Raw genomic sequence first — 12,615 nt, 5'->3', positions numbered from 1 at the left:
CCAGGGGAAAAAGAAAGGCAAGAGGCCAGGCTGGAAGGCCAAAGCTCCCGGGGCGGGGGCTCTTACTCCAGCTGCTGCAAAATCTGGCGCAGCTCCCCCTTCTCCCTGCCCCCCTGTTCCCACCACTGCGCCTGGGGGTTCCGATTCTTCGGCCCCCAAGGTTGTATGCCCAGGCCTCGCACCCTGCTTCCTCTGCTTCCGCCAGGACTACCACCTCTGACAGTCGCGGCCCCTTCCCCGCGCTCACCAGGAGGCACGGAGTCCGCTGCCTCCTGGTGGCTGCCTCGCCCCACGTGGAAACATACGTGCGGGCTTTGGCACGGGCGGTGGGGCCTGCGGCTGTGGTGGCGGCCTCCCAGATGTCCGGGAAGATGGTCTTCTTCCTGACTTCGGAGGCTGCCGCCCAGGAGGCGGTGAAGAGGGACTTGGCCTTAGGGGGCGTGGAGCCGCTGGAGCCGCCCCTGGAGCCACTGGAAGACTGGTGCGTGCGTGTGGTGTTCTCCTCCATCCCGCCCTTCCTCCCCAACTCCGCGCTTCTGCCTTTCTTGCCACCCTGGGCCGGCTTCTGTCAGTCCTGAGCCCCCCTCCCCCTATGCTGCAAGGACCCCGCCCTTCGGCACGTGCTTTCTTTCTGCCGGCACGCTCGGGTACAACTGTCGCCAGCGGCAGCACAGGGCAGGGTAGCCCAGGAGGGGGCTGTACTTGTGCCCTAAGAAGGGGCCCAGTACCGGGTCTTTTACACCTTGGGGGAGGCCTGGTGTTTTGAGGGCTGGGTGGCGGGGCACGTCCGGACGGATTGCCTCCTGGCCCGGCGTGAAGAGGATCCCCGGACCTCCTCCAACCTGGGGGGCCACGAGCCACAAGAAGGGCGGCGCCCCAACCTCGACAGGCCCTGGGACCACCCCTCCTCCTCTCATCTCGGACAGATCCATCGCCGCTCGGGCGTCGGAGGTTGCCCGGCCGCACGGTGCCAGGCAGGAAAAGCGGGCGCTGGCACTCGAGCGGACACAAGAGCCGGGCCTGCGGAGGAGAGGGAGGCAGGGCCAGCGGCAGGAACTGGGCAGGGCCCACCCCAGGGTAGGCTCTCCCTTCCCACTGCCGTCCCAGCCCCTCCTTTGCTCCCTCCCTCCTTGCTGCCTCAGTCCCCTGGCCTTTCCCTTCTGCCACCCAGCGCCCCGTCTTCGGAGGACTGGGTGCTGGTAGGAGGAAAAAGGAAGAAAGGAAGTGCGCACGCCCGGCACCCCACCCTGTCGGAGGACGGGGCGGGCGTGCCCCGCAAAGCACCAAAAAGAGACACCAGCCCCAGCCCACCCACCGAACCCCGGCCACCGACCGTCTGCCAGGGGTGGCCAGAGTCTCTGCGGCAGCCATAAAGGACACCATCCCTTTTGCCCCGGAGCCAGAGCCTCAAAAAACAGAGACTGCTTCCATCATCCCCTCACCCTCCTCCGACACCCCTCCGGCCGCTGACCAGCTTGCCCCTGCGGAGCGTCCGGAGGAGGTGAGCCTCGGCCTCGCCCTCCTCTCGCAGGAGGTCGAGGCCCTGGGTCTCGACCCGGTGGCCCTTGACACGGACCGCCTTCTATTGGAGGCCTCCTGGCCGTCCCTCTACTCCCCAGCCCCCTTGCTCCCCCTCTCCCTGTCCACTAACACCTCTTTAACTGCCCCCCTTCCCTGCTCTGGGACATCGCGGGGTGCGGCCCCCCCTCTCAATCAGGGACGACCTCCCGGCAGGGGTTGGCCAGTCCGCGGACGCCCATTATGCCCTCCCTCCCCTCTTGGGCCCAAAGACCCTACCACCATTCCCGCCAGCCCATCGGTGCCCGTCACTGAGTGCGTGGGCACCTTGGCCCTAACCCCAACTCCCTTTCCACTGCCCATGGAAGTTCCCCACCCCGAGATCCCCTCCGCTCCCATCGCAGGCCCTACTCCCATCCTAGCCCCCCTCTCTACCCTCACCCTTGCTCCCTTCTCCAATCAGTGCCCCATCTAAAAACCTGTAACCCTCTCCCACTCCAGGCCCTTCCCTTCCCTTCCCCCTCTTCCGCCACTCCCGCCCCTTTCTCCTCCCCCCGCTCCGCTTCCACTCCCTTCAGACCCTTCCCCTCCAAACCTCATCCTCCCCACCCTCCACCCTCCCCTCAAAACTTGTCCACACACGTCTGCCCCCGAGGCTGTGCTCGCCCAGGAGGCCTTTGCCGTACCGCCCACTCCCAGCACCTCCGGGGCTGCTCTCCCTTTGCCGCCGCCATCCCTCACAAACTTAGATCTAACTCCCCGCTTCGACCTTTTTTCCAGCCGCCAGACCCACAAGAAAATGGTGTTGACGGATCTCTGGCACCCCGAAACCCCAGCACCCCATGCGCTGGCGGGCGAGATACACCAGTTCTTGGACGACGTCCGCGGGTCCAAGAACAAGGTCGCTCTCGCCCTCCAGCGCTGGGATGACTTCCACGCCAACCTAGAGTCTGTGAGGGCTCTTTTGAAAGAGGGCAAGGGTACCGGGAGGAGGGACACCATGGCCTAGCAACAGGCCCGCGGCTTCCGTGTCGCTTTAATTACCTTCGGCGTTGGTCACGGCTTCCTGCGTGGCCCCACGGGGGCCGTCGGTGTTCTCTCCGGCGAGGATCCTCCCCAGCCCTCCAAATGGCGCTGATAGTCTTTGCCTCATTAAATGCCAGGGGCTGCGGGTCGGTTCTCCGCAGGTGCCGAGTGCTCTCCTTCATCTGGGTCGGGGGGGGGGGTACTCGATCATCTTCTTGCAGGAGACCCGCACTACTCCGTCCGCCGAAGCCAGCTGGCAGCTGGAGTGGGGAGACGGGGTCCATCTTCGTCACCTCTCGGCCCATCGGGCCGGGGTAGCGACCCTGTTCTCCCCAGACTTGCAGCCCGAGATGCTGGGGAGCATCGAGGTAGTGCCAGGCAACCTGCTATATCTCCGGGTACGGATACAGGGGCTGCCCCTCCACCTCCTCAACGTCTATGCCCCGACATCTGGCCCAGAGAGAACATCTTTCTTCTGGTAGGCAGCGGCCTTCCTACGCTCCATTGATCCTCACGAGTGCCTGGTCCTCGGCGGGGATTTCAATTGCACGCTTGAGGAATGGGACCGTACGGGGACTGAGCAGTGCCAGGCCGCTGCGCACGTCCTCAGGGAGCTCATCAACCATCGCTCCCTGGTGGACATCTGGCGCAGCCACCACCCGGACGAGGATACCGTCTTTACCTACGCCCGAGTGGTGGGCCACAAATCTGTACGCACCCGGTTGGACCACATCTATATTACTCGCCAACACCTTTCCCGAGCCCACTCCTCCAGCGTGTGGCCGGTCCCTTTCTCCTACCACCACCTGGTGGCCGTGAAGGCTTCCCTTTCACCGGGGAAGCAGAGGTCGGCCTACTGGCATTTTAATAATAGCCTGCTACGGGATGTGGGCTTGGTGGCATCCTTCCGGGAATTCTGGAGGGCCTGGCGTGGGCAACGGTGCGCCTTTCCCTCGACGCGGCGGTGGTGGGAACTGGGAAAGATGCGCACACGGCTCTTCTGCCGCAACTATACCCGGGGGGCCAGCTGGAGGCGGGATGCGTTGATAGGGCACCTGAAACAGGAGGTCCTTGAGCTGGTGTGGCGTCTAGCCGCCAGCCCCGAGGATCCATCCCTCTGTGGCTCGTACCGGGACAAGCGCGACGAGCTCAGGGCCCTCAACGCCCTCCGGGCGCAGGGGGCCTTTGTGCGGTCGCGGATCCAGTTCCTACGGGAGATGGACCGCGGCTCCCGCTTCTTCTACACCCAGGAGAAAAAGAGGGGTGCCAAGAAATATATCCCCTGACTCCTTGCGGAGGATGGCACCCCTCTTATGGATCCGGCGGAGATGCGTGAGAGGGCTCGCGCCTTCTACGCAACCCTTTTCTCCCCGGATCCAACCGACCCCGACGCCTGCAGAGTGCTTTGGAACCAACTCCCTTCGGTCAGCGGGGGCGACCGGGACCGGCTAGAGCTTCCTCTCACTCTGGCCGAAGTCTCGGAAGCCCTCCGTCTCATGCCCACCAACAAATCCCCGGGCATGGAAGGGCTGACCGTGGAGTTCTACCGCGTGTTTTGGGATGTCCTCGGCCCGGACCTGCTCAGCAGCTGGGCCAAGTCCTTGCAGAGCAGGGTCCTCCCCCGTCATGCAGGCGGGCCGTTCTCACCCTGGTGCCCAGAAAGGGGGACCCCCGCGACCTCCGGAACTGGCGTCCCATCTCGCTCCTCAGCACGGACTACAAGATAATTGCCAAAACCATCTCCCGTCGCTTGGGGTCTGTGCTGGAGGACGTGGTCCACCCCGACCAGACCTACACCGCCCCAGGCCGTACTGTCTTCAATAACCTCTATCTGGTCCGGGATCTCTTGGAGCTTGGGTGTAGGGATGGCCTGTCGTTCGCCTTCCTGTCCTTGGACCAGGAGAAGGCGTTCGACAGGGTGGACCACGGGTATCAACTGGGCACTCTGCGGGCCTTCGGCTTCGGACCCCGTTTCATCGGGTTTCTCCAGGTGCTGTACGCTGCCTCAGAGTGTCTGGTCAAGCTCAACTGGACCCTGACCGCCCCGGTCAGCTTCGGGCGAGGGGTGCGTCAGGGCTGCCCGCTGTCCGGCCAGCTCTCCGCTCTGGCCATCGAGCCCTTCCTCTTTCTCCTTTGGCGAAGGTTGACGGGGTTGGTGCTCCGTGAGCCGGAGCTGCGGCTGGTCCTGTCGGCGTACGCCCATGACGTACTCCTCGTGGTCCAGGACCCGGGAGACCTGGTGCGGTTGGAGGCCTGCCAAGCTATGTACTCGGCGGCCTCCTCCGCCTGGGTCAACTGGGTCAAGAGCTCTGGCCTGGTGGTCGGGGCTGGGTGGCAGACGAGCCGTCTCCCCCTCGCGGTCCAGGCCATCCGGTGGAGCACCGATCCGCTGTCCTATCTGGGCATCTTTCTATCCGCCACGCATCCCTCTCTGCCGGAAAACTGGCAGGGCTTAGAGGGCAGGGTCTCTGAGCGGTTGCGGAGATGGACAGGGCTGCTCCACTGTCTCTCCCTAAGAGGGAGAGCGCTTGTGCTGAACCAACTAGTCCTGTCCATGCTCTGGCACGACCTCAGCACCCTAGTCCCACCCCCGAAGTTCCTGGACCAGCTCCAGAGGTTAATCCTGGACTTCTTCTGGCCAGGACTGCACTGGGTCCCTGCAGGGGTATTTCATCTTCCCCCGGAGGAGGGAGGACAGGGCCTCACTTGCATTAGCACTCAGGTCCATATCTTCCACCTCTGGGCCCTGTTGAGACTCCTCAACACCACCACCAACAGTGCAGACAGTCCGGCAAGGAGTACGCTGGCGCACGCTTTCCTCCGCCGTTACTGAGGGCTCCGATACGACCGGCATCTCTTTTTCTTATCCTGGAGAGATGGTCTGCGAGGCCTCTTGGAGCCGCCAGCCTTCTACAAAGACCTCCTCCGCACCTGGCAGTTGCACACAGCCTCCAGGTCCTTAGGGGCCGCCTTGTGAGAAGACCTCCTCGCGGAGCCCCTGCTACACAACCCCCACCTTGGTGTGCAGGCAACGGAGTCTCCCGTGGTGTGCCGTAGGTTGGTCCTAGGTGGAATCACCAGGGTCGGAGACCTCCTGGACTACGACCGGGGGGACTGGATGGAGGTCCCGGCACATGGGGCTCTCCACTCCGCTCCCGCCGATGGGTACTCGAGGAGGTTAAGGCCGCCCTGCCGCCCACTGCACATATCTACCTTGGCCGGGTCCTGCGAGAGGGTGCGCCCCGCCCCCCTCTCACTCCTAGCCACAAATGGTGGGACCTCTTACCTCCATCGGAGGGTGGGGAGCCCCGGTGGGCCATCCTCTACTCTGCCTTGGTTCCACGGCCCGCCGGGGACATCAGCTGGAGAATCCTCCATGGAGCGGTGAGCACAGGCGCCTACCTGGCGTGGTTCACCCCCATCCCAGACACCTGCACCTTCTGCGGCATGAGGGAAAACCTGGTGCACATCTACGTCCAGTGCGCCTGGCTGCAGCCCATCTTCTTCTGGCTGCACTTTTCCCCACACCTGCTCATCTTGTCACACCCTATCTGCGGCCCCACAAAGTCGCGGGACCTCCTCGTCAGCCTTCTCCTGGCCATGGCCAAAATGGCCATCTACAAAACGAGGGAGAGGAGGCTGGCAGAGGGGGCGACCTGCGACTGTGGGGCCTACTTCTGTTCCTCCCTCCGGTCACGAATCCGAGCAGAGTTCCTCCTGGGCGGCGTCCACCAACTCCCCGGATATCTTCGATGAGCGGTGGGCGCTGTCTGGGGTCCTCTGCTCGGTATCCCCTTCCGGCTCCCTTATTTTAAACCTTTGACTCTCACTCCCGCCCGTTTTTTATCTTTGTTGCCCCTCACATTCACTTGGAACTGGGTATTTTTAGTGGCCCCCCCTCTCTATGAGAGGGGCCATTTAGTCGTGAGCAGGCTATGCCTGCCCACTCCCTCCCCGACACTCCAATAACAGGCTGCAGGGCTGCTGCGGGGATCCCTTTTGGGGAGCCCCGCGGTTGGGAGGTGAGGTGCTGGGCAGCCTTTGACTGCTTCAGGCCCCCCTGGGGCTGTCTTTCGGCTCCCCTTCTGGGCCAGCTTCTCTTCCCTGCCTTAGGCAGGCTGCTTTCTTCCCCACCCCTCCCAGCTACTATCTTCTGGACCTGCTGCGTGGGTGGTGTGAGGGGGGACTCCTGCTGCCCTGCCTCTTGGCGGGGAGGAGGGAAACCCCCCCTTCCATCTTCTGGGGGGGGACTCTGCTGGCCCTCTGCTTGGGTCCACCTTTCCATCCACTGGCCGCTGCATCCTCACTGCTCCGGAGGAGGTAAGGGGCTTTCTTGGGCAGTGGTTGGGCTTCCCCCCACAGCTTGCTGTGGAGGGGCTTGGGGTGGTGAGTTTTGGTGGGGCCACTCCCCACCGGGGCTCCAGAGGGGGGTGGGGTGTTAGGTTGTGGTCCCTGCCCCACCCTTGAAGCCACTTCCTCCTTCACCTCCCCACCCCCTCCACACCCAGCTGCGTTCGGGCCCTTTCCATCTGGGCCCCACCCTACTCATCTGCCCCTTCCTTCTTCCTGCTCTTGTGGGGCTCTGCAGTGGCTGCTGTGGGCCCACGATCAGGCACCCGTGGGCACACTCTTCCCCTTAACCCCCCTCTCCTTTGGTAGGCTTTGCCACCCTTCCATCTTGCTGTGATGGAGTGGGGGGGGTGCATGTGTGAGTCAGGCTGGATGTCCGAGGCAAGCAGCAGCTCCCAGTGGCTAAGGATGACCCTGGGGCTACAACTGGCAGATAACACCTCTGCCTGAACAAAGAGCAGGGAGGAGCTGAGCTGGGTTTTGAATCGGGGGCGGCAGTTAGAGGCGAGGAGAAGAGAGAGCTGGAAGGCAGCCAGCCTGAGGAGGGGAAAGCTACACCCCAGAGGGGCACCCCTCGGGGTCTTCCCCCCAGGACAGGTTGGAAGGACTGTCTCGGGCTGCTATGCTGTTGCTTCTGTGAGAAACTGGACATCTGTTGCCTAATAAACCTGCTGTTGTACCTGCTGAGTGAGAGTCACTCCTGCCAGCGGATGGGGTGCAGTGCAGGGGGACCCCTGAACCCCATCAAACTGGTGTCAGAAGTGGGATGCACTGCACCCACGGATGAGCTCCCAGCAGTGGCTGACTGAGCACCAGAGAAGGAAGGAGTCTCACAAGAGTCAGAGGGGGAACAGAGCCATTCCTGCAGCTGCTGCTGGTGAGTGGATACCCCGGGAAATAGCGGGGAGATGGATTATACCCGACTCCTGAAGGCAGAGCTAGCAGGGCTGTGCAGAGAGAGGGGCCTGACCGTGGGGAAGGCGACCAAGGCCCAGCTCATTGCACAGCTGGAAGAGAATGACCGATCCGGGGGGGCAGAGCCTGTCCCGGCAGAAAGTGGCCGGTCAGCCTCGGGAAGCATTTCGGATTCTCCGACAGGAGCAGGGGCTCGACGCCGTCAGACAGACGCGGTGCCCACCAGGTCGCGCTCAGCTAGCGGTGGTCCATCGCGGGCAGAGTCCCCCGCCGCAGAGCTGAGACGGCTGGAACTCGAGGTGAAATTAAAGGAACTGGAGCACCAGGAACGGGAAAGAGAGCGTGAGCATGAGCGACAGGAACGAGAAAGAGAGCGTGAGCACGAGCGCCAGGAACGAGAAAGAGAGCGTGAGCATGAGTGCCAGCTACAAGAGAGACAGCGGGAGGAGAGAGAGCGAGAGCGGGAGCATGAGCAAACCATGGCAGAGGCGAGACGCCAAGAGGCCCCAGCTGCGGTAAGCGGGGAGAGGGCCAGACAGCTCGGGGTGGCCAGTCACTTGGAGACGCGTGTGCTGGCCCAGTGTCAGGACACAGGGGACATGGACGAGTTCCTTACCGCCTTCGAGCGAGCCTGTGAGTTGCATGAGGTTCCCCCAGATGAGTGGCTCCGGCACCTCACCCCCTTGCTGGGCCGGAAGGGCGCAGCGGTGCTCAGCCAGCTGGTGGGGCCGCAGCCTGGGGACTATGAACAGTTCAAACAGGCCCTGCTGCATAAGTTCGGGCTGACTCTGGAGATGTACAAGAAGAAGTTCCAGGAGGCGCAGAAGAGGCCAGAGGAAACCCACGTAGATACAACCGCCCGCCTGAAGCAATACTACCAGAAGTGGGCATTCGGAATGGGAGTCCAGTCCGTAGAGGACCTGATCAAGCTGGCGGTTGTGGAGCGATTCTACGAGATGTGCGCACCTGACCTGAGGGTGTGGCTCGTGGACCGGAAGCCGGGGGACTCACATGATGCAGGGAAACTGGCAGATGACTTCACAAACAGCCGGGCCAGGTTTGAAAGTGAGCCCCACAAGGAGAGGGAGTCTCGGAGAGAGAGGGAGTCCCGGAGGGAGAGGGAGTCCTGGAGAAACCGAGAATCTCAGAGAGACCGGTCCCTAACTGTACGACAGAGGGGACCACCTCTTGGGCGAGCCCAGGAAAGAGGGGCCAGCCACCCACCCCCCAGAGAGCCAAACAGAGCCCGGACAGAGCAGCCGGCCCGAGGGACACAACCAGACCCAAGCTGTTACCGCTGTGGGCAAAAGGGGCATAGAGCAGCCCAGTGCCCCAGGCTCCCAGACAGGTTGAGCAGGCCAGGGGGTCATGGAGTCAACTGGGTGGGGTCCCAGAAGTCAGAGGGGCTGGCGGCCAAGGCGGGTGGTGCTGACAATGGGCACTCGGATTGGGCCGAATCCGCCCCACAGACCAGCTCCTCAGGGGGACCAAATGCTCAGAGGCCAGTTTACAGAGTGGGGGCAGCGCTACCTCTGTGGAGCAAGTGTCTCAAACACCTCGAGGTAGACGGGAAAAAGGTCACGGGGTTCTGGGACACAGGCGCTGACGTGACGCTGGCCCGACCCAGGGTGGTGGCAGCGGGCTGCATGATACCCGATTCCCACATGACGATAACAGGAATTGATGGGACCCCTTTCAAGGTGCCCATGGCGAGGGTGCACCTGAAATGGGGGAAGAAGGAAGGCCCCAAGGAAGTGGGCGTGCACAGCCATTTGCCGGCAGATGTACTGATGGGGGCTGACCTGGAGAACTGGCAAGGTGAACGCCCTCGTGCCCTGGTCCTGACCCGTAGCCAAAGAAAACGAGGGGTGCGCTCCCCAGATTCAGGGGTACAGGCCCAGCCAAAGCCACAGGGGCCAACCCTGAGAGAAAGGGGGCCCCCAAAAACCAGATCTCACAGGCCAGGGATGCTGGAGCCAGGCAGGGATGGGGAAGTAGCCTCCGCTCCTGCCCGAGCGGAAGAATTCCAGGCAGAGCGGCAGAGAGACCCCTCCTTGCAGAAGCTGAGGGAACTGGCCAGTCTCAGCCCAGCTCCGCAGCTGGGGGAGGGCTGCAGGGAGAGATTCCTGTGGGAAAAGGGATTCCTGTACCGGGAATGGGCTCCCAGACGCAAAGCGGAGCCATGGAAGGTCCAGAGGCAACTGGTGGTTCCCCAAAAGTACCGGCGCAGGCTGCTGTACCTAGCCCATGATGTCCCGCTCGCAGGACACCAGGGGATCCACCGCACCAGGAGAAGGTTGTTACAGAACTTTTTCTGGCCAGGGATCTTTGCAGCTGTCCGTCTGTATTGCCTGTCCTGCGATCCCTGCCAGAGGGTGGGGAAGAGCCGGGACAAGGGGAAAGCTGCCTTGAGGCCACTGCCCATCATAGAGGAGCCTTTCCAGAAAGTGGCTATAGACATAGTGGGCCCCTTCAGCAAGGCAACGCGTTCGGGGAAGAAATATATTTTGGTAGTGGTAGATTTTGCCACGCGATACCCAGAAGCAGTGGCCTTGACCTCTATCGACGCTGACACCGTGGCAGATGCACTGCTGTCCATTTTCAGCAGAGTGGGGTTCCCCAAGGAGGTCCTCACAGATCAGGGGTCCAACTTCATGTCGGCCCTACTGCAAAGCTTGTGGGACAAGTGTGGGGTCCGGCACACCTGGGCCACAGCCTACCACCCGCAGACCAATGGGCTGGTGGAGAGGTTCAATGGGACTCTGAAGCAGATGCTGAGAACCTTCATGAATCAATACCCCCATGACTGGGACAAGTACTTACCCCACCTGCTGTTTGCATACAGGGAGGTGCCCCAGGAATCCACGGGGTTCTCCCCGTTTGAGCTGCTGTATGGAAGGAGGGTACGGGGACCCTTGGACTTGCTCAGAGAAGAGTGGGAGGGGACGGCCTCCCCTGAAGGGGAGTCAGTGGTACAGTATGTACTGACCTTCCGGGAAAAACTCACCGAGCTCATGGGCCTGGCCAGGGAGAACCTCTCCATGGCCCAAAGGAAGCAAAAGGTCTGGTATGACCGTAACGCCAGGGCCCGAGCCTATGCCACCGGGGATCAAGTGATGGTCCTTATACCTGTGCGGCGGAACAAGCTGCAAGCGGCCTGGGATGGGCCCTTCAAGGTCGTCAAACAGCTAAATGACGTGAATTATGTGGTGGAACTGTCGAACCGGGCCCACAGCCACCGGGTCTATCATGTGAACATGATGAAACCTTACTGGGACAGGCAGAACTTGGTGCTGGCCGTGTGCAGACACTGGGAGGGGCAGGGGGAAGATCCCTTGGTGGATTTACTCACAAGGACTGGAGCCGGCTCCTTGCTGGAGTCTATTCCCCTCTCAGACCAGCTGACCCCTGCCCAGCAGACGGAGATCAAGGAGGTGCTGCATTCGCATCAACAGCTGTTCTCGGACAGACCCGGACGCACTGACCTGGCTGTCCACCGAATAGAGACAGGCACCCACGCCCCTATCAAGTGTGTGCCATTCAGAGCCACAGGGAGGACGGCTCAGGACATAGAGCGGGAGGTTGAAAACATGCTGGCTCTGGGGGTGATCCAACCCTCGTCCAGCCCCTGGGCCTCTCCCGTGGTGTTAGTCCCTAAAAAAGATGGGTCTGTTCGGTTTTGTGTGGACTATCGCAAGCTTAACGCCATCACTGTCTCGGACGCCTACCCCATGCCCAGGCCTGATGACCTTTTAGACAAGCTGGGGGGAGCCCGTTACCTCACCACCATAGACCTCACCAAGGGGTACTGGCAAGTGCCATTAGACCAAGATGCCCGGCTGAAGTCGGCTTTCATCACTCCTGTGGGGCTCTACGAGTTCTTGGTCCTGCCCTTTGGCCTCAAGGGGGCACCTGCTACCTTCCAGCGTCTGGTGGACCAGCTACTGAAGGGGATGGAGAGCTTTGCCCTGGCTTACATGGACGACATTTGCATCTTCAGCCAGACGTGGGAGGACCATGTGTCCCAGGTCAAGCAGGTGCTGGACCGACTCCAGAAGGCTGGTCTGACTATCAAGGCAGGGAAGTGCAAGGTGGGAATGGCTGAGGTGACCTACCTGGGCCACAAGGTGGGCAGCGGCTGCTTAAAGCCAGAGCCAGCTAAAGTGGAGGCTGTCAGAGATTGGCCCACACCCCAGACTAAGAAGCAGGTCCAGGCCTTCATTGGGATGGCGGGGTACTACCGGAGGTTTGTGCCCCACTTTAGCTCCATCGCAGCCCCCCTCACGGAGCTGTGTAAGAAGGGAAAGCCTGACAAGGTGGTTTGGACCGAGCAGTGCCAAGAGGCCCTCTGCGCGCTGAAGGAGGCTCTGGTCAGGGCCCCAGTGCTGGCAAATCCAGACTTCAACAAGCCCTTCCTGGTGTTCACCGATGCCTCAGACGTGGGGCTGGGGGCGGTGCTAATGCAGGTGACTGACAAAGGGGAGAAACACCCCATTGTGTACCTGAGTAAGAAGCTGCTGCCCCGGGAGCAGAGCTACGCGGCCATAGAGAAGGAATGTCTGGCCATGGTGTGGGCGCTGGGGAAGCTGCAGCCGTACCTGTTTGGACGGCGTTTCACCGTGTACACCGATCACTCACCCCTGACCTGGCTGCATCACATGAAAGGGGCCAACGCCAAGCTCCTGCGGTGGAGTCTGCTCCTGCAGGACTACGACATGGAGGTGGTCCACGTCAAGGGGAGCAACAACACCATAGCCGATGCCCTGTCACGCAGGGAGGGCCCCGAACTTCCCCAGGTCACTGGCT

The sequence above is a fragment of the Carettochelys insculpta genome, chromosome 27 (genome assembly GCF_033958435.1).
Source record: "Carettochelys insculpta isolate YL-2023 chromosome 27, ASM3395843v1, whole genome shotgun sequence".
NCBI classification, from domain to species: domain Eukaryota; kingdom Metazoa; phylum Chordata; order Testudines; family Carettochelyidae; genus Carettochelys; species Carettochelys insculpta.
Note: the sequence above shows the minus strand (reverse complement) of the source record.